The sequence below is a fragment of the Mobula hypostoma genome, chromosome 8, assembly GCF_963921235.1.
Source record: "Mobula hypostoma chromosome 8, sMobHyp1.1, whole genome shotgun sequence".
Taxonomy (NCBI): Eukaryota; Metazoa; Chordata; class Chondrichthyes; order Myliobatiformes; family Myliobatidae; genus Mobula; species Mobula hypostoma.
The window spans coordinates 37,392,968-37,418,928 of NC_086104.1; the positions used below are offsets into that span (position 1 = coordinate 37,392,968).

At 41.9% G+C, this 25,961-nt stretch overlaps 1 long non-coding RNA gene across 2 annotated transcripts in view; it reads right to left on the reverse strand.

Moving 5' to 3' along the window:
• Positions 1 to 204: 204 nt before the first annotated feature.
• The window catches only part of LOC134350469 (uncharacterized), a 168,782-nt gene continuing 143,025 nt past the window's right edge, over positions 205 to 25,961 (reverse strand). For both annotated transcript variants that reach the window (XR_010018898.1, XR_010018899.1), the window contains exons 4-7: positions 23,228 to 23,427; positions 20,444 to 20,545; positions 12,962 to 13,101; positions 205 to 756 (exon numbers count right to left, since the gene is read on the reverse strand). This is a non-coding gene — a long non-coding RNA (uncharacterized LOC134350469). The remainder of the gene's footprint in view (positions 757 to 12,961; positions 13,102 to 20,443; positions 20,546 to 23,227; positions 23,428 to 25,961) is intronic.

The following is a 25,961-nucleotide window of genomic DNA, read 5'->3' on the forward strand; positions in this document are numbered from 1 at the left end:
TTCTTCCAGTAATGGAAGTTTTAGTGATCTCCAGCTTTCCTCATGTTACGCCACAGTGGGGAGGCCTTGAATGAGAAAATAAACTCAGCAAGTTTTCAGATTTGGTGGTCTTTGATCTCTCAGGTAGAGCAATCTTCTGCATTCATATGTGAGGGGTCAAATAAGACTAATTTCAATTTAGATTAGATTAGATTATGAGGACACTCAGTTCTCGTTTATTGTCATTTAGAAATGCATGCATTAAAAAATGATACAATGTTCCTCCAGTATGATATCACAGAAACACAAGACAGACAAAGACTAAAACTGACAAAAACCACATAATTATAATGTACAGTTGCAACGGTGCAAGGCAATCCTATAATTTGATAAGAGCAGACCATGGGCACGGTAGGAAAAAAGTCTCAAAGTCCCGATAGCCCCAGCATCTCACGCAGAAGGTAGAAGGGAGAGCCATGAGCTTCCAGCGCCGCAAACTTGCCGATGCAGCATCCTGGAAGCACCCGACCACAGTCTGACTCTGAGTCCGTCCAAAAACTTCGAGCCTCTGACACCGAGCACCATCTCTGTTGAGCACTCCGACCCCAGCCCCGGCCGCCAAGCAACAGGCAAAGCCGAGGATTCAGGGCCTTCCCCTCCGGAGATTTCGGATCACACAGTAGCAGCGGCAGCGAAACAGGCATTTCAGAAGTTTCACCAGATGTTCCTCCGTGCTCTCACATCTGCCTCCATCAAATCAGAATTGTGCATGGCATCCTGCTTGACAGATAACAGATATTCAGTTAACAAGTAGCCTACTATTTCAAGATCTTTAGTTATACTGTGAAACTATTGAGGAGTGAGTGGAACTGGCATCAATGTTGTTAATGCTTCCCAGGATAAAGCCCATGTGACATCACACACCTGCTTACTGCTTATCTTGTGGCTGCATGGTCTTGGAGCTCAAGAATCCCGTCAGAAGAGTTGAACCATCAGCCATCCATTTCACCTCTTTCATAAATGCATTGAAGGAGCATGTTGATAGAAGTAGAAGGTGCAAAGCTTATTGTGGGAGTCAGGCAAGAATTAGGTTAAAACACAGATGATGTTCCTTTACCATACTGCAAAGGGTAAAGCTTTCAACTGAGTCCTGAGAGCACCTCTGAGTAGGAATCTGGTTAATTTAATCAGGGGGAAAATTGCCATTTTACATATGGGATTTTATCTATGGCTAATCATTGTAGCTTTCATTTTATTTGACAAGACTATCAAACTCATAAACATAAGACAAAACTGTTGCATGACTATAAGTGATGAAATACAGTACTGTGCAAAAGTCTTAGATGTGTGTATATATATATATATATTATAGCTAGGTTGCCTCACACCTTTGCATAGTACTGTATTTGTCAACATGTAGCAGAGAACAAGTTTGTAAATCTGGCAGGAGCAAAGGATGTTGGGAATGGCAATGGTGACTAAACACATTGATGAAGGAAGAGCAGTAGATTTAGTGTATATGGATTTCAGCAAGGCATTTGATAAGGTACCCCATGCAAAGCTTATCGAGAAAGTAAGGAGGCATGGGATCCAAGGGGACATTGCTTTGTAGATCCAGAACTGGCTTGCCCACAGAAAGCAAAGAGTGGCTGTGGACGGATCATATTCTGCATGGAGGCCGGTGACCAGTGGTGTGCCTTAGGAACCTGTTCTGGGACCCCTTCTCTTTGTGATTTTTATAAATGACCTGGATGAGGAAGTAGAGGGATGGGTTTGTAAATTTGCAGATGACACAAAGGTTGGGGGTGTTGTGGATAGTGTGGAGGGCTGTCAGAGGTTACCACGAGACATTGATAGGATGTAAAACTGGGCTGAGAAGTGGCAGATGAAGTTCAACCCAGATAAGTGTGAGGTGGTTCATTTTGGTAGGTCAAATATGATGGCAGAATATAGCATTAATGGTAAGACTCTTGGCAGTGTGGCGGTTCAGAGGGATCTGGGGGTTTGAGTCCATAGGACACTCAAACTGCTGAGCAGGTTGACTCTGTGGTTAAGAAAGCATACAGTGTATTGGAATAAGGTGGCCTGATAGAGGTGTATAAGAGGCATTGATCGTGTGGATAGTCAGAGGCTTTTCCCCAGAGCTGAAATGGCTGGCATGTGACAACACAGTTTTAAGGTGCTTGGAAGTAGGTACAGAGGAGATGTCAGGGGTAAGTTTTTTACACAGAGAGTCGTGAGTGTGTGGAATGGGCTGCCAGCGGCAGTGGTGGAGGTGGAAACGATAAGGTCTTTTAAGAGACTCCTGGATGGCTACATGGAGCTTAGAAAAATAGAGGGCTATGGGTAAAGCCTAGGTAGTTCTAAGGTAGGGATATGTTCGGCACAGCTTTGTGGGCCTGTATTGTGCTGCATGTTTTCTATGTTTCTATGTTTCTAAGTGCTACGAGAGGAGTGTGGTACTGGTGTCATAGAAAGAATGCCAGGAGTGGGGTTGATACAGGTGCAGACATGCCCAGCCCTGAGACAACAGGCAAGGTGATTTGATTCCAAACAATTGGTTTATTGAACATTACAAAATCTCTCTCTGTTTCCCACCCCCTTCTCTCTCTCTTCCCCTTTGCCCAGTCATGATTTGCCTCTCCATGTCCCCTTCCCACGCAGTCCACAATAGAGGCCCATATGAGAATCAAGTTTATCATCACTGCCATGTGTCACGAAATTTGTTTTTATTGAGGCAGCAGTACTATATGTTGTCTATCCCAGCATGCTAAAGAGTGTTATGACTGTTTCTTTAAAATCAGTATATTTAAACTGGCATTTCTTAAATCCCAACTGACCTTCCTTCTGCTATCAGATGCCCCTGCCTTTTCTCTGCTAGCACAAGGGAAAGGTTTCTCCAGTTCAAGAATCATAAGGTAAGATAACACAGGAGCCAACAATAAATTTGGACACTTGGGTCACACTGCACATTTCCTTTTCTCTGCTCCACTACTGTGGAAACGTAGTTCCATTATTTATGGAAGTGGAGGGAGAGGGACATCAGGATGCCCACAGATTCTACAGAAGCAGAGCTGAAATACTGCACCATTAGTTAATGCTTGACAAACGAGATATACAATTAAGAATGCATCAATAGCTCTTGGAAAGTAAGCAGCTGCAGCGCAAAGTAATTGCTAAGTACATTGGTCAGGTAAAAATGCATGTATTTAATGCACTCAGAACCGAATGGATACATGGCTTAAGCACTGAGAGCCACTTCCCAATTCTCTGTTAAAACTGAAGTTTCAAAACAGAGATGGACCATGACTGATGAGCAATAGATGGAAAAAAACATTTATTCAGTGATAAATAATGGGCTACAAAAGGAAGTGTATCAATCTACAGGCACTCTGTAACTAAACATTGTTTGTAATTTTGGTTGGGGAAGGCCAACAGTAAAAGTCAAGTGCCTTTTTTAATCATCACATCACAGACACTGCCCTGCTGATGAACTATCTTTTCCTCAATTGTGAAGTGTTTCTAAACAATACAAATACATGTGAATATATGCCTAGAGGACCTACTGGGGGGCGGGGGGGAGGTTGGAGCCACAGTGAGCGTGGTGCTGTGGCTCAGAATAGCAGGGAGGTGAAGAGGACTGCACTATTGGTAGGCGATTCCTTAGTCAGAGGAACAGAGACGAGTTTCTGTGGGTGTGGTAGAAACACACGGATGGTATGTTCCCTCCCTTGTGCTAGGATGTCTCGGATTGTTTCCGTGGCCTTCTCAAGGGAGAGGGTGAGCAGCCAGCTGTGTTGGTACATACTGAGTAGACAAGGTGAGGATGCCCTGAGGAAAGATTTTAGAGAGCTAGGTTGAAAACTGAAAAACAGGAATTCTACCCTCTGGATTACTGCCTGTGCCAAGTGATTGATAGATAGATATAGATGGAGAGATAGATAGATAGATAGATAGATATAGATAGAGAGATAGATAGATAGATAGATAGAATACTTATTGATCCCGAGGGAAATTGGGTTTCATTACAGCTGCACCAACCAAGAAAAGAGCATAAATATAGCAACACAAAAACCACAAACAATCAAACAACAATATGCAAACTATACCAGATGGAAATAGGTCCAGGACCAGGCTCAGGGTGTCTGACCCTCCACGGGAGGAGCTGCAAAGTTCGATGGCCACAGGCAGGAACGACCTCCTAGACGCCCAGTGTTGTATCTCGGTGGAATATGGCCGGAGTCCAAAAGCAAAAAGTTCAATATCTGGGCTACAAACACGTTCCTCGATCGTAATATGACCAGGATTTCACTATCCGTTGTTAACCAGAACAGCAAGCCCCCAACTCCTTTACGCTTATCCTCCATGGAAAAGTTTTGGTTGGGTGTGTCCTCATGCAGCCACGTTTCAGTAAAATACATAACACTGCTCTCCCGAAATGTTCTCTGACCCCTGGCTAGCGCTGTGAACTCGTTCATTTTATTACCCAGCGATCTCACATTGCCCATAATGAGAGAGGGAAGACATGGCTTATAATTCCTCTTCTCCATAAGTCTCTGTTGTCTCGACCTGGTCCTCTTTCCTCACCTTTTTGATCCCCTCTGCATCCTCTGTGTGTTTTCCTCCAGATTTCAGCAGGGGTGTCCACCACTCTGTTCGCTAAACTGGCCGGCATAAGCGCAATCAACTGGTCCTTGGAATAAACAATACAACCATACTGCTGCCCCGCTAATGAGACGTGTCTGAATGTAACTATTTTCAGCGCTAAAAACCCAAATAAAACTCTCTCCACCAGCATGTTAGAGAGGGTGCAGCTTCAACGTGATACCGTGAAAAAAATACAACAAATAATGTAAGTTAAAAACAGGAAAAAGAGGAGCTCTAGGGTAGTGATCTCTGGATTGCTGCCTGTGCCAAGTGCCAGTGAGGGTAAGAATAGGATGAGTTAGCAGGTGAATGAGGATATAGTGCAGATGGCAGGGGTTCAATTTATGGATCTTTGTGATCTCTTCTGGAGAAGGTATGACCTGTACAAAAGGGACAGGTTACACCTGAACCCGAGGAGGTCCAATGCAGGTTTGAGCCCCTTATCTTAGAAAGGATGAGCTGAACCTGGAAAAGGTTCAAAGGAGGTTATCAAAAATATTTCCAAGATTGAATGGCTTGTCATATGAAGAGTGCCTGATAGTTCTGAGCCTGTATTCCCTTGAATTCAGAAGAATGAGGGGTGACCTCATTGAAACCTATCAAATTGTTAAAGGCATTGATAGAGTGGATGTGGAGATGATGTTTCCTAATGGTGGGAACATCTGAGATCAGAGGACACAGCCTCAGAATAGAGGGATGTCCTTTTAGAATGAAGATGAAGAGGAATTGCTTTAGCTAGAGAGTGGTGAATCTGTGGAATTCTTTGCCACAGGCAGCTGGGGAGGTCAAGTCTTTATGTATATTTAAGGCAGATTTTGATAGATTCTTGATTGGTCAGGGCATGAAGGGATACGGGGAGAAGGCAGGAGATTGGGGCTGAGGGGAAAGATGGATCCGCCATGATGAAATGGAGGAGCAGACCCGATGTTCCAAATGGCCTAGCTCTGCTCCTAGATCTTAAGGTTATAAAAAAGTGAAGGCAGAAAAATCATTGATGGGATGTGGAAGGTATTGGCAAAATGTGTCTAATTACCCCTGAATAGAGTAGTCATTTCAACCCTGTTGGAGGGTCTGGTTTAGGTAAAGGTGGCAGGCCTCCTGGACATGTGTGAATCAAATGGGATTTTACTCGAGGTTGCACATTAAATTTTAATTTCAGGTTCTCGAGGCATGAATTCCTCAACTGCCACAATGGTACTTGAAATCCTGCTTTCAAATCCTTGGTCAAGGCCTGAGTAGATTCAACCAGTAATTTAACTAGAGTTTTATATCACAAGATTATCACAATATTCACTTTAGTCTATTTAACTGGCAAGCCAGAGTAGTATTTTGTGGAGGACAAATTCATGAACTTTGTAAAAGATGATTTTCTAGATCAGTATGTTAGGGAACCAATGAGTGAACTATTGTCCAGTGTTGTGCAATGGGAGGAAGTAGCAAACATAACTCCATTAATTATCTATGAAATTAAGAAATGGAGGGACAATTGGAGGCCATAATATAAATAAAATCGGATATGCTGAAGACATCATACCAATAGCTGACACAGAAACAAAACTTCAAGAACTACTCACTATAGTGGCAGCAGAAAGAAATCACAGAGGCCTCTCAATCAACACCAAGAAGACAGAAAGCATGGTCATCTCAAGAAAGACAAACATCCCACAATGTGTGATCAAGATCAGAAATACAAACATCAGACAAGTCAACAAAATCCGATATCTTGGCAGTCTAATAACAACTAATGGCAGGTGCGACACAGATATCAAACACAGCAATGGTGAAAGAAGCTTTCCAAAAAATGAAGACCATATTAACAGACAGAAAGATGAGCATGTACACTAAAAACAGAATACTGCAATGCTACATTTATTCTATCCTGACTTATGGAAGTGAATACTGGACCATTTCCCCAGCAATGGAAAAGAGACTAGAAGCAGCTGAATTATGGTTCTACAGGAGAATGTTAAAAATATCACGGACCACACACACATCAAATGAAGAAGTTCTCAGAAGAGCCCAAGCAGTTCGATCACTCATACCAAAAATAAGAGAAAGACAACTCAGATTCCTAGGACACGTCATGCAGAAAGATGAACTAGAAAAACTCATACTCTCTGGAAAGATTGAGGGGAGCAAACCTAGAGGAAGACCTTGACTTATGTACATCAAAAGCATAGCCAGATGGCTACACATTGAGGAAATGGAAGTCATCCAAAAAATGAGGGCTAGGTCTATATGGAAAACCATGGTCACCAAGGTCTGCGTCGGATATTGTACCTAGACAGACAGACAGGAGGGACAATACAGGAAATGCAGACCAGTTTGTCATTAATAAAGGGGTAAATGGGGGAATTTTATCAGCACAGTCACAATGAGATATTTAGAAAATAATAAGAGGATGTGCAGAGTCAACGTGGATTTACTGCAGGGTCAATAGAAACCATAGAAACCATAGAAAAACTACAGCACAGAAATAAGCCTTTTGGCCCTTCTTGGCTGTGCCGAACCATTTTTTGCCTAGTCCCACTGACCTGCACACGGACCATATCCCTCCATACACCTCCCATCAAATTGAAGAGTTGAGAATTATCATCTATTTCCATGACTGATCATTCCAAAAATAAGCAGGTTCCATTTCCACAAATGTCCTTAAGTCCATTTTGCCCATAAGTTGGAAAATACACAAAAACTATTTTATACAGTAAGAGATGGCATCATAAGCAAGTAAGAGAGATAAAAAATAGAAGTAAAGAGAGGGAAATAGTTCTGTCATTCATAGTAACAATCGTGTACATACTGTATGCTGGACTTTTTCATGTAATAATGTTATTGGAGCATAGTTGTATATGGGGCTGGTCATATCTTAACCCAAAGACAGCCTGTTCTGGGAGGACATTTTGTTCTCATTCCAAATCTGAGATGATTGCTAGTGATCCTGGGTGCAAAAGCAACAGTTTCAAATTTGGTAGTTCCAAGATTCAAAGGATGCTCAAAGTTTGGATATTGAGTATAATTTCACAGGCATACAATTGTAAGTTGTCTCACACACACTGGGACTGACGTAAAGAAGAGGTTTGGTGTAATGGCTGAATACTGACAAAGAGTTTGAGGAAACTATGCCAAATGCAGAATTTTCCACAATGAGGAGCAACATTGCTTAAGGCACTTTTATCGTGAATGAATATCTAATCTGTGATTCTAATAAGTCTTTGCTGAGTTTTGACAAAAAAAATTATCATTTCCCTGTGCTTGTCACCATGCACCAAAGTAGTTGAAAGTTACACAAAATTGGTATCATAGATTGTGAAGGTTATCTAAGATAAAAACGGGCTCACGATCAACTGGGAAATTGGGCCAAGGAATGACTGAGGGATTTTTAAATTGGTCAAATGCAAAGTATTGCATCTTGGAAAGTTAAAACAGGGGAGGACTTGTGCAGTAAATGGCAGGACGGTGAAGATTGTTGTAGACCAGAGAGACCTAGTGTAAAAATGCATAATTCTCTGAAAGTGGCAACACAGGTAGTCAGGGTGGTAAAGAAAGCATTTGGGACACTTCACAAAATGCTGGAGGAACTTAGCAGGTCAGGCAGCATCTATAGAAATGATTAGATAGTTGATGCTTTGAGCAAAAACACTTCTTCAAGGCTCAAGATGAAGGGTCTCAGCCTGAAACGTCGACAATCTATTCATTTCCATAGATGCTGCCTGGCCTGCTGAGTTCTTCCTGCACTTTATGTGTGTTGTTTTGGATTTGGATCTGCAGACTTTCTCATGTTTATCATTTGGCACACTTCCCTTCAGTGGTCAGGGCATTGAGCACAAGAGTTGGGATATCACATTACAGCTGTATCTGATGTTGGTGAGACCATGTGTGCAGTTCTGGTGGCCTAGCTACAGAAAGGATCTCATTAAGGTGGCAAAGGTACAGAAAAGATTCATAAGGATGTTAACAACAGGAATTCTGCAGATGCTGGAAGTTCAAGCAACACACATCAAAGTTGCTGGTGAACGCAGCAGGCCAGGCAGCATCTCTAGGAAGAGGTGCAGTCGACGTTTCAGGCTGAGACCCTTCGTCAGGACTAACTGAAGGAAGAGTGAGTAAGAGATTTGAAAGTTGGAGGGGGAGGGGGAGATCCAAAATGATAGGCGAAAAGTTGAAGAGCCGAAGAAATTACAGATGTCTTCGGTTAGTCCTGACGAAGGGTCTCGACCTGAAACGTCGACTGCACCTCTTCCTAGAGATGCTGCCTGGCCTGCTGCATTCACCAGCAACTTTGATGTGTGTTGCTTGAATTTCCAGCATCTGCAGAATTCCTGTTGTTTGCCATATTATGACAGTTATTGATTACTATGTGTTATCCAGCTTCTAAAGGGGCAGCAGACAGGTTAGCAAGCATGTTATAAGGAGCCTTGAAGAAAGTTGTTTCATGGTTCTTTTGGTTATATGATGAATCCTTGATTGCCTAACTTATTGTTAAGTACCATACAGCTAACTCATTGCTGTCGAATTTACTCTGGCAAAGCTGTTAAAAGTTTCAATATTTGCACAAATAATTGAGTTTGGTGCAGCTTAGAATATAGAATCCAGAAATTTATCACTGACATATGATGTGAAATTTGTTGTTTTCCAGTAGTGTAAAGACATGAAAATTACAGAAATAAATAATACAAAGAAAGGAATAACAAGGCAGCATTCAGCAAGGATGCTGAATGCTGAAGAGGTAAGAGACAATGACCTGAGGCAAAGAACAGCAATTGCAATCAAATGCAAAGGTTCGAGCCCCCAGACCAGTTTTTAAGTACAAGTCCCAGCAATGAGACCATGCTGACAGAGCCTCAGGTGTGTAGTCTGTGAAGGCATTTAGGTTGTTCTGGGCAATGCACTCGAAGTCTCTTATTGACTTTGGTTCTTTCTGCCTGGGACAGATGTGAGAGAAGACAAAAAAAAAAGAACTTGGACCCAGAATTCACTTAAATGCAAATTACTGGGAACCTTGGTTCAGATCCAGAAATTTTCTAGTTGTGAAGATTTATATCTATCAGAATTGTGTTGCAACCGTGGTCATAATGAACTAAGCAAATCATGATCTTGTTATAAGAAGCTCTTTTAAAATTTATTGCTGCTTACTATTTCCTCATATACACCAAGATAAACAAACAGGACATGTCCAACTTTCTGTCCTCAAAATGTCACTTGCATGTTGAGGACTGCATGCTTCATTAGCTCTTTGAAGAATATAGATCTCTAAACAATACAGTACTGTAATAGGCTCTTCGGCCCATAATATCTGTGCTGACAATGACACCTATATAAACTGAACATCTGCCCTCACATGGTCTATATACTTACCTTTCCTGTCTTTTCGTAGAACACTATAGCACATACAGGCCCTTTGGCCCACAATATTGTATTGTGCCAACCTTTTAACCTACTCTAAGATTAATTTAACCTCCCACATAACCCTCTATTTTTCTTTCCTACATGTAGATGTCCAAAAGTCCCTTAATTGCCCCTATTGTATCTGTTCCACACAGCTACCACTCTTTGTGTAAAAAAAACTTAACATTGCTACCATCCTTATACTTTCCTCCAAACACCTTAAAAGTATGTCCCCTGTTATTAACCATTTCCACCCTGGGAAAAAGTCTCTGGATGCCCACTCTGTCTATGGCTCTTATCATCTTGTACAACTCTATAAAATCATCTCTCATCCTCCTTCACTCCAAAGAGAAAAGCCCTAGCTCACTCAAATTATCATAACACCATAAAACTCTAAGACATAGGAGCAGAATTAGGCCATTTGGCCCATCAAGTCTGTGCAGTCACTTCATTAAGAGAAGTTTCATTAGGTACATAGATGGTAGGGGTATGGAGGGCTATGGTCCTGGTACAGATTGATGAGAGTAGGCATTTTAAATGGTTTCAGCATGGACTAGATGGGCCGAAGGACCTGTTTCTGTGCTGTACTTTTCTATGACTCTATGATTCTATGAACTGAACCATACATCGCTGATAATGACCTCAGAATGAAATCATTTGGTGCATGTCTGTTGTACACCCAACTTCCTAATGTAATCTTCCTCTCTTACAGCTTCATAAAAACCTACCAAAACCTTGTACTCCTCCCCTTCACCCACCCTTATTCTGGCTTCTGCCTCCCTTCCTTTCCAGTCCTGATGAAGGGTCCCAGCCTGAAATAGTGGCACAACGGTGTCGAGGTTAGCACAAGGCTTAGCTCAACCTGGGTTCAATACTCACTGCTGCCTGTAAAGAGATTGCACATTCGCCTTAACCACATGTGATTCCTCTGAATGTTCCGATTTCCTCACACAGTCCAAAAACGTACCTGTTGGTAGGTTAATTGGTCCTGTGATTAGGCTCGGGTTAAATTGTGGGATTGCTGGGCAGTGCAGCTCAAAGTCCGTAAGGGCCTGTTCCATGCTGTGTCTCAGTAAATAAAATTAAATAAACATCAAATATTTGCTTCCCTCCATAGATGCTGCCTGACCTGCTGAGTTCTTCCAGCATTTTGTGTGTTGCTCAAAACTTCTATAATGTTGGAATTGATGTCCTGATGCACCATTGTGTACCCCTGAACACTGTGCATACTCCAGCTGTGTTACTGATCCATGTGGGATCTACTGGTTGTGATTTTTCAGAACATTTCTGTAAAGAGAATCATATTTCTCAATAAAGATCTAAAATCGCCCAAACAATAAAAACTAGGACAAAGAAAAATAGTGACCATTGGAAATCCCTTTAATCATTGCAGGGATACAGACAACAATTGCTACCCTCTTTGCTCTGACACTGTAAAATAGAGCAATAAAACCTATCAGACATTTGTTCAGTCAAATTCACTGTAAACACAAAGGTGGTTTCAGTTTAAGTGTTCAAGACAGTGATTCAGCACAAAAACAATCTGCTGTAGCATAAAAGCACCAGTCTACCAGATGAATTGCAGCCTATGAAGTGATTTCCCATCAGGAGATAAAGTAATTCAGGAACAAAGTGTAACACTCCCAAATGTAAAAGAGAAAAAAGAAAACAGCACCGTTTTAATGTTCAACACCTGTTTGCACTGGGGCCAATTCTATTTCAGATCCGATCAAGCTCAGTAAATGGCTAATCTACCAGGGAGCACGTTTGCTTTAGAAGATCTTGATACTGCTGTTAGATTGCTACTAATGCAAGAAAAACAGAACAATCAGTCTATTTGTTACAGAAAGTTTCTGTGGGAATTTCCAATTACTCTAAGTTACTGCCAGAGGTTGCGATGTATTTATCCAGATAAATGAGAGGCAGGAAAGGAACAGGTTTAAAAAGAGCCAGAGTTAGGGTTTGGCAGAGCTTGTAGTGAAATTATGTGGTCATTAATGGAACATTCTTATTCACAAAAACACAAGAAGCTAAGGGAAGTTTTGTTTTCCCTGATCATAATTTATTTGCCCTGTGTCCCAAGGTCGTTGCATTGCAACCTGCAATTTTGCTGGAATCATTCCAGGATTTTGCACTATTAACCTTCCTTAATTTTCTGTTTAAAAGTTTAAATCTACTTATTCATGTTGCACAGATGCATTATTTGAAGACTTTTCCTGGCTCTGTCCTTTCCAATATAAAATAAGTGAAGGCATTACTTGGGTACCTGTGTTAGTCTCCAGGCCTGGAATATTTTCAGTGGGCCCAGTCCTATCCTCCATTCATGCTGCCACAATGACCTCAAGTCACCTTAGAACTGAGTGAAAGTAAGTGGAAACACGAGGAATTCTGCAGATGCTAGAAATTCAAGGAACACACATCAAAGTTGCTGGTGAACGCAGCAGGCCAGGCAGCATCTCTAGGAAGAGGTACAGTCGACGTTTCGGGCCGAGACCCTTCGTCAGGACTAACTGAAGGAAGAGCTAGTAAGAGATTTGAAAGTGGGACGGGGAGGGGGAGATCCAAAATGATAGGAGAAGACAGGAGGGGGAGGGATGGAGCCAAGAGCTGGACAGGTGATAGGCAAAAGGGATATGAGAGGATCATGGGATGGGAGGCCCAGGGAGAAGGAAAAGGGGGAGGGGGGGAAACCCAGAGGATGGGCAAGGGGTATAGTCAGAGGGACAGAGGGAGAAAAAGGAGAAAATAACGGATAGGGTACGAGGGGGAGGTGGGGCATTAGTGGAAGTTGGAGAAGTCAATGTTCATGCCATCAGGTTAGAGGCTACCCAGACGGAATATAAGGTGTTGTTCCTCCAACCTGAGTGTGGCTTCATCTTTACAGTAGAGGAGGCCGTGGATAGACATATCAGAATGGGAATGGGATGTGGAATTAAAACTTCGACTGTACCTCTTCCTAGAGATGCTGCCTGGCCTGCTGCATTCACCAGCAACTTTGATGTGTCTTCCTTGCAAGTAAGTGGGCTGGTCAGGATGGAAAGGTGTACAATGGGTGGAGTATCCCCCTCTTACAAGGATCTGTGGGAAATCCTGAAAATGACAGAAAATCATCATTACAACTGGAAAATGACAAAAGTCTGACATAAAAGCTAATTTCAAAATAGAAACTTTTATCATTACCAGAAGATAAGTGCAGAAATCATAAATAAGAATTAATATTGGCTATGGCATTTTGGACAACATGATAATAAGCAAATATTTTCATCATATATACTGCAAAATTGTGCATTTTGTGTTTTGCTCAAGACTTTTATAATGTTGGACTTGATGTCCTGATGCACCATTGTGTACCCCTGAACACTGTGCATACTCCAGCTGTGTTACTGATCCAAGTGGGATCTACTAGTTGTGATTTTTCAGAACATTTCTATAAAGAGAATCATATTTCTCAATAAAGATCTAAAATCACCTAATAATAAAAACTAGGACAAAGAAAAATAGTGACCATTGGAAATCCCTTTAATCATTGCAGGGTTACAGACAACAATTGCTACCCTCTTTGCTCTGACACTGTAAAATAGAGCAATAAAACCTATCAGACATTAGTTCAGTCAAATTCACTGTAAACACAAAGGTGGTTTCAGTTTAAGTGTTCAAGACAGTGATTCAGCACAAAAACAATCTGCTGTAGCATAAAAGCACCAGTCTACCAGATGAATTGCAGCCTATAAAGTGATTTCCCATCAGGAGATAAAGTAATTCAGTAACAAAGTGTAACACTCCCAAATGTAAAAGAGAAAAAAGAGTAGATTCTGTACATTGCTGTGGTCCAGGCTCTGCAACAATTTCATATAGAGATAGGGTCAGTGAACTTTCCCACTACACTCAGAACGGAATATTCCCTCTTACCCTCAATGAAAGCACATTGCTTCCACGCATAAAGATATATTGTTTCCTTCATATAATGTGAATACGAACAGGGATCAGATTACTATGTGTGATGCAGAGAGATGAGACAATGGGTAAAAGACAGGGGAATCTGGTGACAATTCAACTTTTAGGGCTGATTTTCTGCTCTACTACCTGGTAGTGAAATAGCAGAAGAGATCACCCACTATTCACAGCCGCGTTTCATTATATTGAAGTGAATAGGAGGATGGTCAGGTGAGCAGACTGTTGTGACTCATACAAAATACTGGAGGAGCTCACCATGTCAGGCAGCACCTATGGAAGGGATGTTTCGGGCTGAGACCCTTCATCAGGACTTGGAAGGAAGGGGGAAGAAGTATAAGGGGGAAGAAGTCAGAATAAGGTGGTGCAGAGACAGGAGGGGTACAGGCAAGAAGGTGATAGGTGAAGCCAGGAGGGAGGTGTAGAAGGTAAAGGGCGGAAGAAGGAATCTGATTGGAGAAGAGAGTGAACCATAGGAGGGAAAGGAGGTGGAGGGGCACCTGGCGAAGGCAATCGGCAGCTGAGGTAAATGGTGACTCAGAGTAGGGAATGGAAAAAGAGAGAAGGGGAAGGGAGAAACTTTATCGGAAGTTGGAATTTGATGCTCATGAAGGCTACCCAGACCAAATATGAGGTGTTGCTCCTCCAACCTAAGTGTGGCCTCATCATGGCAGTAGAGGATACTATGGAATGACATATCAGAATAGGAATAGGGACTGGAATTGAAATGATTGTTCAATGGGAAATCCTGCTTGTTGAGGACAGGGCAAAGGTGCTCGACAAAGAGGTCCCCCAATCTACATGGTGTCGCACCATGGTAGAGGAGGCCACATCGGGAGCTCTGGATAGGGTATATTACCTCGACAGATTTTCAGGTGAAGGTTATCTCAACTGGAAGGACTGTTTGGGGCCCTGCATGGAGGTGAGGGAGAAGGTGTACAGGCAGGTGTAGCAATTCTTCCACTTGCAGGGATAAATGCCAGGAGGGAGATTAGTAGTGAGGGAAGAATGGACAAAGACATCATGAACAACACAATCCCTGTGGAAAGTGGAGAGTGAGCTGGGGGGCGGGGTAAGTAAAGATGCATTTGGTTGTAGAATCCTGTTGAAGATGGGGGAAGTTAAGGAGAATGACATGTTGGATATTGGGGCTCAGGGGGTGACTGTCTATTGTGCCATATTATCAACAGAAGCAACATTGAAAGTGAATCTGCTGAAGGCTTACCCTATTTCTGTGGCAGAAAATATTTCAGTATAACCTAAACACGTTGGTTGCTACTCCCCAACCTGTACCTTAATTCAGTTTCCTTAGATGTAGGCAAGTACAGTTCTCTTCCAGCTTGCCATTACCAAATACAGAATTCTTCTTTCAGCTCATGGAATGCTGTGCCTCCTATCTGTGCTTTCAGGGCCGTGTTTCAGCTTGCATTAGCAAAAGGTTTGCAAATGATTAACTATCAGGAATGGGACAGGTAACTTTATAGGGTATTTTTTAAACACCATTACATTCTAAACAATGTTTTGCCAAAGTGCATGGACTCCCTAGGTATTTTGTTGATATCAGATAATTGCATCCTGTACATTTCTGGGCTATTTGTCCAATGCATGTAATTTCGTTAGATTGCTATTTCACCTAACACTGATGTTTTCCAGGTGCAGAGATATTGGATTGTGGGGGTAGGGTGGTGGTAGTTAACGGGATAGGGATTTGAGGGGGAAAAATTTGTTAACCATTTTTTAAAAAAGGAGACTTAATTTTGGAATAAATACTAGATTCATCAGCAGTGGTTATGTTGAGAGACAGACCCTGGTGGCAGAATGACCTGCAGCACCACAAGTCATTAGAGTCAGACCCTTACCAGGAAAGCCCCTGGATATACATATGGGGCAAATAGTGCTCAGTCTACATTACTGGCCTCTGACTAGGCACAATTTAATGATGTTCTAAAGGTGCATGCTCTGTTAGCAGCAGGCTGCCTTCTGTTGAAGTTCACACTACCCCTGAACCACACACAAAAAGGACCAAAGAGTGAGCGCTTATTCAAAGACTACGGATCTCTCTATTGCGCTTTTATGATTCAGAGTGAACTTCAACACAAATGAAGGACTTGCGTTGAGATATTAGGTTTCTTCCCATATGCATCAGCAGAGATGGAATATGTGGGAATGGCAATGGTGAGGTTCATGCCCAAGGGAAAACATGGATGGTAAATTGTGGCTTCTACACTGTTGATTTCTGGATGTGTACATCCTGCTGTGAATAGCAAAAAGTATCATCTCCAGTCGAATAGAGACGGGTCACTTAGCCGTCCCTCTCCTGCCTGCATGAAGATAGAAACTGAAAAGCAAAGCTCCAGAGGTTAGGATTATGAAGAGGTCATCAGGGGAGGCAGAGGAGCGATTATGGGATTGCTTTGAGTCAGTGGATTGGGTAGTGATCAAATGTTTATCTAGCGATCTGAATGAACACACTATGGTTGTAACGGACTGTTAAGACAGCTGTAGACTTTGTGTGTTCCCATTAAATCGTTCCATGTCTTCCCCGGTCAGAAGCCATATATGAACCATGAGATCCGAAAGCTGCCGTGGTTTCTGGAGACCACGATAGCTTCAAGAGGTGCAGGTGTGATCTCCGGAAAGCCATCTCATGGGCAAAGTGGAAATTCTGGACCAAAGTTGAATCAACGAGGGATGCTCGACAGCTGCACGAGGGCTTGAATACTATCACCTCTTACGAAGTTAAATCAAGCGACATGGAGACAGCAGGACTTTGCTTCCAGATGAGCTCAATGCTTTCCACGCTCGCTTTGACCATCAGAAAATGGAGGAACCATTGTAAACTCCCACATGCCCTGATGATCCTATGACATGACATGCGGGCTGCCTTCAGGAAGGTGAATCCACAGAAAGCATCCAGACTGGACGGGGTACCTGGCCACGTACTAAAGACCTGTGCTGACCAACTGACTGGTGTGGTGGTGTATGGTACTCATCTGCTTCAAGCTAATGAAGAGCGTGGAGATCTGCCTCAATGACTATCGCCCAGTTGCACTTACATGCACAGTGATGAAGTGTTTTGAGAGGTTGATGATGAAACATATCAGCTCCTGCCTGAGACGTGATTTGGATCCACTCCAGTTATTCTACCAGAGCAACCGGCCCACAGCAGATGTCATCTCATGGGCTCTTCACTCAACCCTGGAACTTCTGGACTGCAAAGATGCAGACATCAGGATGTTCTTTATCAACAACAGCTTAGCATTCAATACCATCATCCTCTCAAAACTAATCAATAAGCTCCAAATTCTAGCCTCAATACCTCCTTGTGCAATTGGATCCTGGATTTCCTCACTTGTAGAACCCAAATAGGCAATAACATCTCCTCCACAGCTCCATTAGCACAGGTACACCACAGGCTGTGTGCTTAGCCCCTGATCTACTCGGTTTACACTTGTGACTGTGTAGCTAGGCAGAGCTCCAATGCCATATACAAGCGTACTGATGACACAGCTGTTGTGGGCCAAATCAAAGGAGGTAATGAATTAGCACATAGAGGGAGACCGAAAATCTGGCTGAGTGGTATCATAACAACAACCTCTCACTCAATGTCAGCAAGACCAAGGAACTGACTATAGGTGTGCAGAGGTGCAGAGGGTTAGTAACTTTAAGTTCCTGCATTCCTTTTTCAGAGGGCCTGTCCTGGAACCAGCACACAAGTACAATTGTTTAAAAATTCAGCTCGTATACTTGATTCAATAAAGCACTACCTGTTTGCATAGAACTTATGTTTTGGGGTTCAAAGCCTTTTCTCACCCCCTAATCCTTGCTCCTTATTATATGTGAATTAGGCATCAGCAGTGCCCTTGGCTGTCAGTAATACCCTCAGTTCTGGAAAGGTATAGGGCAATGGGACTTCTGGTGGAGCGTTGCTGAACTACTACATGTCCTAGAATATACTAGTAGTGCTTAGTTTAGGTTAGGAAGCAACTGGTCTTAGGGGATGCTATCTGAACCTGTCAGTTTCTACAGTAAAATACAACTGCATTATTATATTAGCTCAACTCATTAAGAATTTAATCAAAACGTTTGGATATTGGAGCATAATTCTAAGTATCATAAAACAAGCTGAATGCTCCTTAGTATCTCAGTGAAGCAATCAAATTGACCATCACCTCAAAATTTAACACAATTTTTTTCCTTAGTTGCCTCATTTCATGTTATGGTGTGAGTTCACCTGCTGAATCAATGCATTGATTTTATTTCAGAACTTTTGGCAGTTGTCTTGTTGTATATACAACTAAAAATTTGAATTGGCCACTAAGTACTTTCAGAAACCCTAAACTCATGAAAGACACTATGTGAATATAAGCCTTCTCTCTTTATTCGTGGATTAGTACAAATTCCTGTGCCTTGAATTAAACATCAAGTGATTGCAGTTTTGAAGTTAGCATAATGTTTTATTAACAGGTTTAATGTTTGTTCAGTTCAAAGCCTGAAAAATGATCACACCAGTGGTTCTTAATGTGAGTCAACAACATTTTACAATGAGCTCCAGATGAAATTTTACCGTTGAAACATGAATGATGTAAGCCAAACCAAATTACTAACCTTTGTTAAAAGTTTATGGTCTAAAATGTTAAAAATATACAGCAGAAACAAAAGCCATTCAGCCTAAGTATTTCATGCTGAGATTTATGCCCTCTCCCTCCCATAATGCTCGGTTGCCTTTTTGTGGCTTAATGCTCCTCTATTCCTCACCACTAATTGTGATTTTGTTTTTTTGGATAGCTTCTTCTGGATTCTTCATTCTCCTACAATTAAAAATATTCATTGTCCACACCATTCAACATTATATCCCATGTCCTTAAGAAACATGAAAACAGAGCAAAACCTATCACATTTTAAAATTCTAAGAATTTTTATGCACAGATATTTGTTTGTTCAGTGGCTGTTTTGTATTAAATTGCAAAATGGTTCATTGAGTTGTTGTAGTGATTGGAACTTGAAAAGATGCACTTAGCATCAGTTTTCATTGTAAGCATTTTATTAGAAGTTGATGATGCACCAATTAGGATTTTATAGCATTGTGATAATGCAAATTTACTTGATGATCAAAACTTTCAAGACTACTATTCTTCATTGTCATGGCATATTGTAGATCAATACTCACAAATGCAGTAATTGCATTTGAAAACTGATTACAATTTGATAAGCATATCATCAGTGGAATTAAATTTGTTTTGATCAGCGTACAGCAAGATATATGTTTGAGCAAAATACTGAGAATGCCAAAAACTGGAAATAAAAAGCAGGAAATGTTAGAGAGAATGAGCAGAATGTAGTTCACATCTAACCATTCTGCTGAAAGGGCACTGACCTGAAGCGATTACTCTGTTCCACTGCCCACTCATGCTGCTTGACCTGCTGACCATGACCCAGATTTTCTTTTTTTATTATTATCAGGTACAAAGGCCATCAACACGAGCAACAAGATTAATACCACATGCACAGGTCAATTACGAATAAATAATATTACAACTCGGCAGCAAAACACTAGTGTACAAAATCCAGAATTGTTTAGTTTGAACTTACTTTACAATACAAAATAATTGCAGACGATTTTATCAAAAATGGTGGGAAACAATTTTAAGAATATTAATAATTATCAGGGCTCAGTATGTATGTACTATTCTCTTGATAGTTAAAATGGCAGATGTAATATTAGAATAATACACTTGTATAGGATGACTGTTCTTTTCCAGCGAATATCTTTTTTCATTAACAGTATTTTCTGGAAGGTTTGTATAGTGACTCTTATAGAACATCTTAAGTTTCTTCTGTGGAATGTGTTGAGGTTGTGAAAGAAGGAACTATTGGGAGATACAGCTGGGTATTTCAACGGTTCTGAGCATTACACTTCTGCAAGTTCGGAGCAGATCTCAAAAGTCTGGAATGAAAATGGGGAAAGCAAACAGCAGTGTGAAAAATTGCTGTTAAATGAGTGTTTTCCTTTCCCATCGTCCAGTGGTTGAACTTTCATTAAATGAATGGGGCTGCAGATCCCCGAGAAATATCACAGTTGCAGGCAAACTTACAGGCACATCGCACTGAATTTTTACCCCCTTCACTGCAATTTCTCCAGACGCTGCATCTTAACGCCTGCCAAGTTTGTAACATCAGCACGTGCCAAAAAAAAACCCGTCCTAGCTTCAAATATTTGCTCTTAGGGTGACTTTCTTTATGCAGCTGTAATCCTATAGTCTGACATTTTGGAGGCAAACTACTTAAATCATAAATTACTGATTCAAAAAGAACACAAATTTGCTCAGAATCTTTGCCAAAAAAATGCTTGAAATCAATCCATGATTTGTAGCTTTACGTCTGAAGTAGAACTAATTTTATCTGAGAGTGCTATGATAAATTAGTGTAAGTTGCAAAGAAAATAACTCTCGGTTTTGCTTTTTTAATTAAAATATCCTACCTACTGCACCAGGTGGTAATCCATGCTGATCTCCAAAGACATTGTGGCAGTGTTTCTCTGGTTATGTGGACAAGGCTGCCCAGTCCATCTGGGAATTTATCCCTGCAAAAGGATAGCATTGCTAAGTGAACAAAATCAGGCGGTGGGTGGGGAGGATAGGGAAATTGGTCAGTGAAGAAGAAAACCTCCAACATGCAAAAAATGTTATCTATAAATTATATTGGTTAGCACCAATATTCTTAAGGGCAGAAATTGATTTAGTCTGATTTATACTTTTCTACCAATCATATTGAGACATTGGTACAAGTACACGGTGGGACAAAGCCATTTTCTGCCCTCTATGATGCCAAGTTGATGACACAGACTTTAGTGTTTTATTGATTACCATGAATATTTCTAAGGCCCAACTGATCCATGTAGCTAAGATCATTCCATTTGTCCATATTTGGCCCATACTTCTTTAAACTTTTCCTGTCCATTTTTTTCTATAAATATCTCAGATCATTGTTGCATAATCCCCATGAACATGGAGTCTTTATTGGTTTGTCATAAAACTGAAACAAAAATTCTTGGAAATGGATTGCCATTCTGTTCAGAACTTACTGCCCAAAAAGGAATTGCAAAGTGCATTGACATAATAAATCTGCTTATGTTTCTAACTCTATCAACAATTGTGCACAGACTAGAAATATTCATGGTAATCAATAAAACACTAAAGTCTGTGTCATCAACTTGGCATCATAGAGGGCAGAAAATGGCTTTGTCCCACCGTGTACTTGTACCAATCTACACTAATCCCATTTTACCTGAATTCTTCTGCTTCACCCTGCCCTGTTCTCACCCTCTTCTCATTTAGCCTCTAACGTCCAATGGCCTTGCTCTCCCTTCCTTCAGCCTGCGGCCAATTATCATTGTGCATTCTTTAGTTAGTTGCCCCTTCCCTCAGTCCGTCCCTACTCCTAATTCACCCTACGTTGTCTGCTAGGCCATTGCATTTTCAGTTCTAGTAAACGATCACCCTTTCAGCACTACCATACCATCTCCCTTTCAGATCCACTTCACTGCCACCTGGCCTCTGCACATCCCTGCTTACTGCAGCTTACCCAGTGTTTTCGTGCTTCACCCGCTCTGGTCCACTGCCTTGTCACCCTGCACTTAGACCATAATACTATAAGACGTAGGAGCAGAATTAGGGCACTCGGCCCATTGAGTCTGCTCTGCCATTACATCATGGATGATTTATTATCCCTCCCAACCCCATTCTTCTGCTGTCTCCCCATAACCTTTCATGCCCTGACCAATCAAGAAGCTATTAACCGCTGCTTTAAATATGCTCAATGACTTCTTCATATTTAGTGATTCAATTTCATTCACCCTGTTTCACCCTGCAGCTGATTACCATTGTGGATTCTGTGGTTAGTTGTCCCTTTGTTCTATCCACCACACGCTCCAGATTCACCCCACACGGTCCACTAGGCCATTGCCCTTTTAACTCCACTTCAGTGCAATTTAAAGAGATACCTGGGAGACCTGAGTGAGCAATTTCAGAAGTGACTGAAAGCTGATCAAACGATTTTGGAAAACCACAAAATCTGCTTGGACTATCAGTGAATCCTCATCCTACATACCTTCAGACATCCAACTCCCTTAAATCCCTTCCCTCTTCCCTTGCACATTCTTACTAGGCTATCTCCTTCCTGCAATGCACTGGGATGTTTATCCCCATCTCATTTATCCAGCTCTTTCCACGCGTTCTCTTCGCCCATGTCACCCATCCAAATATCCTTTCCCTTCCTCCTGTATTGATTTCTGTTCTAAGTGCACCTTGGTTAAGCAGCATTCCCTCTGCAATTGGTCATCCCAGAGTACAGAGCTGTTAATGGGAGCAGCTGGGAAGAAGTTAGAGGGCCATGGAGGCATTAAAAGAGAAGAGGTACAGGGATGGTGAACTTTGAGAATGGAAATGGTCTAGGGGAGGACAGTGAGAAGGAAGCAAGGGGAATGTGTGTGGGGTGTATCCATGTGCATATGTACTGAGGTACTGCATGTAAAAAATTGTTAAAGTTCTTCTCCAAGCTAACAGTGGCCACGATAGTCATAGTCATAGTCATACTTTATTGATCCCGAGGGAAATTGGGTTTCGTTACAGTTGCACCAACCAAGAATAGAGTATAAATATAGCAATATAAAACGATAAATAATTAAATAATATGTAAATTATGCCCGATGGAAATAAGTCCAGGACCAGCCTATTGGCTCAGGGTGTCTGACCCTCTAAGGGAGGAGTTGTAAAGTTTGATGGCCACAGGCAGGAATGACTTCCTATGACGCTCAGTGCTGCATCTCAGAGGAATGAGTCTCTGGCTGAATGTACTCCTGTGCCCAACCAGTACATTATGTAGTGGATGGGAGACATTGTCCAAGATGGCATGCAACTTGGACAGCATCCTCTTTTCAGACACCACCGTGAGAGAGTCCAGTTCCATCCCCACGACATCACTGGCCTTATGATTGGTGTCTGATACATTTGGAGGTTACTCTTATTCTGTGGTGGACCCCTCCCCCCACCCCATTTTGCTTGATTTCAGGAGGACAGCATATGAGTCATGAATGTCAATGGATAGTGTTGGGGATCTGTCCAGAACACAATAAAACAAAGAAATACAAGTCATTCAATACCTTAAACCAACCCTGCCAATCAATGTGATCGTGGTTAATCTGCTCCAGGATTCAGTCCCAGTTCCATAATCTGCCTCTTATGTTAAGTGCCTGCAGTAATCTCACCTCCACAAATCTGAGTTGGAGAATCCGAGAGAAGCTTGAGAATTTCTTGACTGTAAACACATACATCAGTTTCTTCACATTTGATCTTGACACTTCCACTTTTGTCTTTCAGAGGAACATGTAGTGTTGCTACAGGGCATTTCCAGGGTTGTCTTGTACTTGTCTGAAACCCTGGTTATGGCTCTGCACACCTGCCGAATCTGAAAGAAATGTTGCGCAGACTGGAAAGGGCAGGCCCAAGTTTAACGACAAGCAAGCACTTGGAACATCACATGGATGCTAAAGATATACATCTGGATCAAAATTTGGTAAAAACTATTACCAATGTCTCAGCTAATGCAACTGATCCATAAAACCATAAGACATAGGAGCCAAATTAGGTCATTCAGCCTGTCGAATCTGCTCTGTTATTTCATCACAGATGATCCTGGATCCCACTCAACTCCATTCACCTGCCTCCTTGCTATAACCTGTGATGTCCTGACTGATCAGGAAATGATCAACTTCCACCTTAAATATACCCATTGCCTTGACTTCCACAGCTGTCTGTGGCAGAGTATTCCACAGATTCACTACTCTCTGGCTAAAAGAATTCCTTCTTACCTCTGTTCTAAAGGATCACCGCTCAATTTTGAGGCTGTGCCCTCTAGTTCTGGATACGCCCACCACAGGAAATATCCTCTCCACTCCCACCTTATCTAGTCTTTTCAACATTCGTAGAAGAATGTGGGGAAATTTGATAGAGGTATATAAAATTATGATGGGTATAGATAGAGTGAATGCAAGCAGGCTTTTTCCACTGAGGCAAGGGAGAAAAAGACCAGAGGACATGGGTTAAGGGTGAGGGGGAAAAAGTTTAAAGGGAACATTAGGGGGGGGCTTCTTCACACGGAGAGTGGTGGGAGTATGGAATGAGCTGCCAGATGAGGTGGTAAATGCGGGTTCTTTTTTAACATTTAAGAATAAATTGGACAAATACATGGATGGGAGGTGTATGGAGGGATATGGTCCGTGTGCAAGTCAGTGGGACTAGGCAGAAAACGGTTCGGCACAGCCAAGAAGGGCCAAAAGGCCTGTTTCTGTGCTGTAGTTTCTACGGTTTCTATGGTCCTGTGGTTCGGTAGGTTTCAATCAGACCCCTCCCCCCCACCCCTGGCATTCTTCTAAATTCCAGAGAATACAGGCCCAAAGCTGCCAAGTGCTCCTTCATTCCCAGAATCATACTCCTGAACCTCCTCTGGACTTTCTCTAATGACAACACATACTCTCTGAGATATGAGACCCAAAGCTGTTGACGTACTCCAAGTGTGGCCTGACCAGTGTCTTATAAAGCATCAGAATTATCTCCTTTTTTATATTCTATTTCCCTTGAAATTAACAACAACATTGCATGTGCCTTCTTTACTACAGACTCAACCTGTAAATTAACCTTCTGGGAGTCTTGCAAGAGGACTCCTAAGTCCCTTTGCACCTCTGATGTTTGACCTTTCTGCCCATTTTGATAATAGTCTGCACATTTGTTCCTTTTACACATACATTTACCAACACTGTATTCCATCTGCCATTTTTTTGCCCATTCTTCCAATATGTCCAATTCCTTCTGCAATTGCATTGTTTCCTCAGCACTAGCTACCCTTCCATCCATCTTCATACTGATTGCTGAATCCAGCTTAACTCCAATATAAATGCCACAAGAGGAGTAGAAATGGACTCAAGCTCAGGCAAAGATGTTGCAAATTCCAAAGGATAGCTGAATTCTGCCGATATGGGTATGTTCACTGCTAAAGGACAGAGTTATGGTACTCTTCTGTTCCATCAAATAGAAGATATAATGAAAGGTCAAGTGGGTTTATGTCCACTGCATTGACAGCAGCAGAGAAAAGATCTTTTCAGTTTGATTAAGGCTGCAGCAGTTTCATAAGTACATTTCTGGATGCAATTTCACCAGTTATACTAGCTCTCAATTTCTACGTTGAATGAAATGAAGTCTCTTCCTCAAATAGTTTCCCAGTTGACTTAGAGTTAGCAATTAACCTTGAAAGTACAAGCTGAATGAACTGAATAGTGGAGAATATTTGATTAGCTGAATGGTTGATCAAGGACAACATCTGCCTACAATTCCCCTACCAGCATAACTAATCAACAGATGACGCAATAGCCACAGCTCTACACATCGTCCTTACACACCTGGAGAAGAGGGATGCTTATGTGAGAATGCAGTTCTTGGACTACAGTTCAGCAATTAACACCTTAATTCCCTGCAGGAATTATGACAAGGAGCTAAGAGACCTCAGTCTTCAATCTGCCTTGTGTAGGTGGATCCTGGACTTCCTGTCAGATCGCTGGCAAGTGGTGAGAGTGGGCTGCCTCACCTCTGCCCCTCTGACTCTTAACACAGGAGCCTCTCAGGGCTGTGTCCTAATCTCCCTCCTTTATTCCCTGTACACTCATGACTGTGTCGCCACCCACAGCTTCAATCTGCTAATTAACTTTACTGATGATACTACATTGATCGGCCTTATTTCAATTAATAACGAAAAAACCTACAGACAAGACGATATCACCCTGACACAGTGGTGTCAAGAAAATAACCTCTGTCTCAATGTCGCAAAAACAAAGGAGCTGATTGTGGACTACGGGAGGAATGGAGACAGGCTAACTCCTATAGACATCAATGGATCTGGGGCTGAGAGGGTGAACAGCTTCAAGTTCCTCAGTATACACATCACCAAGG